We start from the raw sequence: 6,000 nt of genomic DNA, 5'->3' as shown, positions 1-6,000 counted from the left end.
TTTCGTTTTTTCTATGGCCTGTACTATCATCATCAGCACTTCTCTCTCTTCTCTGGAACGCCCACTCTCTGCTAGAAATAAACAGTGTAACCTGACTTGCCGCCTGCGTCTGCACGTTTCTTCCGTCCGGATACCGGCAGCACACCCCGGAAGTTTAAAGAACAAGCGGCTGACTGGAAAATGCTCAAAGAATTCTCAAGTTGCCTCGTTGAGCAATTTCACATTAAGGCATTGACAAATTGCAACTCTATATTACACTGCAGATTATTGGAGCTGCAGAGAAGCGCATTCCAAAGATCTGGCAAAATACAAAAAGTACACCACGGTGGAATTCACAGTGCAAGGAAGTGCATAAGAGTGAAAATATTGCATGGTCGAAATATCGCAGGTATCTAATAGTCGACAACTTAATAAACTTTAAGCAGGCAAAAGCGAACGGCAGAAGCATCTGTCATGTGTCGAAACGAGAAAGTTGTAAATCCTTTTTATCATAGGTAAACTCTGATACAGATTCACATAAAGTGTACCACAGAAAAAGAGCACTTAAAGGCCATAGTGCACACTCAACAGCTCTTTTCAGCACTGCTGTCGATTTACTTGGGCAGCAAACAGATGCATTTGGGTCCTCTTTTGAAGCTGCATCAAGCTTAGCACACTACACAGAGTCCCTACTCAAGTACAAAATAGGTAAGGAACGAAAACCTATGTGCGATAGGAGGCTGTCCACAGGAGAGTACAATACTCTCTTTGCATTGCAGGATTTTAGGGTAGCACTAAGAACATGCGATAATTCAGGAGGCAGCCCTGACAAAATTGCATGTTGCATGCTTAAAAACACATACAGCACTGTAATGCTGTTCCTTGAAAACAAACTTTTTAAAATACAACAAGCTTACGAGATGAAATTAGTAGTATATATCAGAAACGTTATGAGCGTGAACAAAGAATTTTGAGAACACATGTTCAATAAACCCCATACCTATAGTTTTAGAAGTTCGCAGTTTCATGCTGGCTGACAATCTCACTAATGCGCTCGCAGTTCGACTGCGTATGGCTGCATCAGTATGGCAACCAGGCAGCCAGGCAACCAGACAGGCAAAAGTGCTACCTAGGCATACATTTCTAGCGGGCTCAATATCTGAGGATTAACAGCAATTTTTTTCGCATTGCTAAACTTCTCTCTTAACCGTCTGCACCAATCTTCTATACTGACGGGACATCTTTCTGTGGCTATGGAGTGGGAGCTACGAGAGCGCGCCGTCAGCTCACAGGTCTGTGCGTCAGGATCATGAACTCCTTTGAACCGTGCGCTTGTGGAAGCCATCGTCTGACGCTCGTAGCTCGACTGCAAAGCCAGAGGAAGCTGTCCCCGAGTATAGTCCTCTCTGGATCAATGGATGGAAGGTAGGAAAGTCCCCTTTGAAACGAAATGGTGGCAGTTGCCACCATGCTCGGCTTTTTTATTATTTTTGTTTAACTTTATTGTGAATTCTTATTAAGATTCAACATTTTTCCGCGTTCGCCATTCTACATTCATTCGCCATTCACTGTTGCCGGGCCCCTGGCTGCCGAGACTGTGGCACTTCAGTGCATTTGAATGTGCGCAGGGCTGAAAAAGACGCAGCCATCCCCTCCTTTGACTACTCATCAAGTCGATGACTGATGAATGCGCTCACAACGCCATTCGTTAGTTTGTGCTTCTTAGCTACACGGTGTGTTTACTGCTTGAGGTACTTAACCGGCAAGCGCAAAGCCAAAGCGTGGCTGGCACAAAGAGGGATAGATGATAGGGGCATTTTCAACACAAGTAATTAGCAAGTGAATAATTACTTTTGCAGAAATCCCCGCAGAGGGGCGTATGCAGCTTGCAGGCGTTGGTAAGTGGCGACTCCACGGGTTCCCGAGCATCCGCAGGGGCATAACCGCAGGGGGATGATAGTGAACAGTCCATCACAACGGACCCGAGCACCCGCACTGCGCCGTGCGTGGCACCGCCGTGTCCGGGGAAAAGGGATTCCCGGTGGTTGAGCCGATCCCGAGCGTTTGAACCTTTAAGGCCCCTCTGCGGAGGCAACACACAACTTTGGCCCCAGTTTCTTGTAGACGGCACCAACGGCCTGACCCGACCGGAGGAAATCGACAGCCGAATTTTGCAGTCTTCCCCTCTATTTTTCACTTTCCTACCCCTTTCTAACAACTCTTCTGTCTACTCACTTCTTCGTTCTTCGTTTTTTACTGACGGCGACAGTTAGCCTTGTGTGCTGACAAACCTTTGTTACGCCATATTTGGACATAGTGGTGGTGTACAGCTGGCGTGGGCAGGGCTTTTTAAAGGCACCTGTCCCGTCGCCATGTTGGGCACCGTGGTGAGTGGTTGCCACCATTGCCGAACAACGAGCACATTTTATGGCTTCTCATTTTTTTCAACCCAATCTCCCTCGAAAGAGAGGGCGCACCGAGACATGCAAATTATTTAAAAAAATGCAACAAGCTTCCCTCGATTCCACGTTGTTCACAGCGAACACGACGAACATACCACTAGAGAACTATCATCATTCATTACTACCAGGACTTTAAGAAGTGTCATAGGAAAGGGTACACGATCAAAAAGCTCTTACACGGAGACCTTCTTTAAGAAGTTTTATATAACCACCAACAAGAACAATTGTCAGAAGTGAAGCCATTTCGAGATATACCAGATCACAATCAGCACACACCGTTCCTTGAAAACTGTTCCGGGAGTTATCTCAGACGATCATCTGAAATTTGTAACTGATGAAGAAGGTCTAGAAGGTTTAAAGGAGCAAAACGTGACAAATGTATACAGGATAAAAATTGAGACAAGGTAATAAAGAAATCTCAACAAAGCACATTGTCCTGACAGTAGCATCTAGAATCTTCCCTGACTCTATAGAAATAGGGTACATAAAGCTTCAACTTCGGCAATACATACCAAATCCGCGACGCTGCTTCAAATGCCAACGTTAAGGCCACAGCTCTCAGAATTACCGGGGACAACTCACATGTGCTAAATGTTCTTTCCGTGAACACGACTATAAAAACTGTGCAGCAGAATAACACCTATGTGTAAATTGTGAGCGCGGCCATCCTGCATACTCACGTGCCTGTCCAGTCTGCAAACAAGAAAAGGCGATTGTTACTATCTAAGTCAAAGAAAATATAACATTCAAGGAGGCGCGGAAGAGAGTATCTTTGACACAGAAACCTACCTTCTTCGATGTGGTGCAACAAGGCACACGGCACCACAGCGGCTTTCGGATCCCGCGCAGGCCACTCCCAGTGAGCCTGCAGCAGGGCCACCCGTCCCCCAGGTGGCACCACTCAAAAACCAGGCCGCGCGGACCTCAAGGTCAGCTGGCCCCAAGGCCCCTGCCCACGCGGAGTGGAAGAACACGAAAACAACCACGCCTCTCGCACGTTCGTTCAGCTTTCGGAGAATGCGATGGACACGATGGACAAGTCAAGGCAGTCCTATGGCGTCGACGTCAGAAGGACGGCGGGGCTCTACAGACCGACAAAAAAACAAAATCTCCGAATCTGGCTCCCGAAAACACAACCTAGTTCTTTCAATACCCACATAATACAAGATGACTTTTATACAATTGAATGGCAGGGGAGTCTTACAGAACCAAAACGACATAAAATGCATACTAGCCGCACACTAACCTCTCGTCTTTGTTTACAAGAGACGAATTTATGCTCTAAACATGAAAACATTTTAAGACACTATAAGTTCTTCCGCCGCGATCGAGAGCAGGCGAGCCGGCTTTCGGGTGGCGTAGCCATCATAGATAACAGTGGAATCACGGCCCGAGAACAAAAGATTAAAACTTATTAGAAGCGGCGGCAGCCATTCTGCACACATTTAAAACAATCACAGTGTGCTGCGTTTATATAGACCCACATCTTAAAATAACTCTCCAAGACATACAAGACCTTTTAGTGTAATTACCAGAAGCGTTTTTGATGGTCGGAGATATTAACGCCCACTCCAGTTTTTGGGGCAGTAACAAAACCGACACTGGAGGCCAACTGAATAAGGATTTTATACTCTGTAATAACCTTTGCGTCCTGAACACTGGAAAACAAACCTATTTTTCTGCTAACTCAGGAAAATTGAGTTGTATAGATTTGTCTTTTAGTTCGTCCTCTATTTCTTACTAATTTATCGCGGAAGTCTTAGATAACCTATGTGGAAGTGATCACCTACCCATACAAATTAGCTTAGCACATTCACCCGAAGAAATCCCAACTAAAACACAACGAAGAAGGCTGCAATTAGCCCACTCGGCACTGTTCCCTGAAAAAAGCAGCCTTGATATTATAGTTTCTGAAGACTGAGTGTAGAAGAACTTAACAAATTTTTCACAAACGGTATTATTGCCTCTGCACGCCAAGCCATTCCTCGATCCTCTGGAATTATAAAATAAAATCACAAATAATGGTACACAAAATAATGCAAAGAGGCAAAAATAAACAAAACAAAGCCAGGGGCATTCTTCACAGATACCGTACACAGGAGAATGTTATAAAATTTTAAAAAGCGAGAGCGAAAGCTCGTATTCGTCGCAGTGCCGAAAATCTTGAAAAAATCGCGTGTTGTCGATAAACAGCTCAATCACATCAAAAGAAATGTGCGAGAAGGTCAGACAGCTAAATGGAAACTACTCTTCGTTCACAGTCCCCCTTCTTACAGCTCTCGGTGTACAGACGAGTCTAGAAGAACAGACAGATATTTTAGGCGAATATTTATCAGGAGTTTCCAGCTCATCCCACCACACCGATTCATTTCTTAAATACAAAAACAGAGCGGAGAAGCAAAGACTGCCGACAGGTTGCGGTGCAAATGAACCATGCAATAGTTGAATTACAATAGAAGAAATTCAAACAGTACTTTCTGCCAGTAAACATACTGCGTCCGGCCCATAACAAATAAATTACCAAATGTTAGCCCATTTTTCTCAACTTGCCGTAGACGCACTTCTAATTCATTTAAACAAAATTTGGGTATCAGGAAAAATACCCAAAGCTTGGAAAGAACCTATTATTGTACCGTTTCTTAAACACGGGAAGCCACCAATTTCTCCTAGCAGTTATAGACCCATAGCCCTTACCAGTTGCCTCGCGAAGTCCATTGAAAGTGTCCTAAATATAAGGTCCTTCAATCCTGTTAGCTTCTGGACAGCCATCAATGTGGTTTTAAAATGAATGCTGCACTACAGATCACCGAGTCTGCTTATAAAATACTGTCAGAGATGCGTTTAGACACAGACAACACTGTCTTGCATTCTTTTTTGACTTAGAAAAGGCCTATAACGCAACCTGGAAGTTTGGAATTTTTCTAGACCTTGAAGAGCCTGGCATACGCGGCCAGATGTTAATTTGCATAAAAGACTTCTTGTCCCACCATTCGTTTAATGTACGCCTAGGGTCAACCATTTCAAAGAATTTTATTCGAGAGAATGGGGTACCTCAAAGATGCATTTTGTGTATAACTCTGTTGTAAAAATACATTTATTCTATTAGAAAATAATTCCAAGGTCTCTTATGTATTCTGTATATGTTGATGAGCTTGAGATAGCATGTACGTACTCCAACATATCCACATGCGAAAGACAAATACAGCTAACAATAAATAAACTGGCAGCATGGGCAGACAGGATTTGTTTCCAGTTCTCTCCACAGAAAACAGTGGCCTTATTTTATTCACTAAACCGGGCCTACAGACAGATCCCATACTGTACCTTAGCGAAACCCAGTTACCTTTAAAAACTGAGCACTAATTCTTGGGCGTAACATCTGACCAAAACTAACTTTCCTGCCACACATAATTGCGTTGAAAAAGAAAGCTTCTCGATCACTCAATATACTCGAAGTCCTTTCAAAAAAACAATGGGGTTCTGACAGGGCAAGCCTTCTGCAGATTTATAGCTCTTTAGTACGATCCTGTTTAGACTATGGTTGCGTGTTGTATGGTTC

The sequence above is a fragment of the Amblyomma americanum genome, chromosome 1 (genome assembly GCF_052857255.1).
Source record: "Amblyomma americanum isolate KBUSLIRL-KWMA chromosome 1, ASM5285725v1, whole genome shotgun sequence".
NCBI lineage: Eukaryota > Metazoa > Arthropoda > Arachnida > Ixodida > Ixodidae > Amblyomma > Amblyomma americanum.
The sequence above is the reverse complement of the archived record's forward strand: the minus strand, read 5'-3'. Positions refer to the sequence as shown.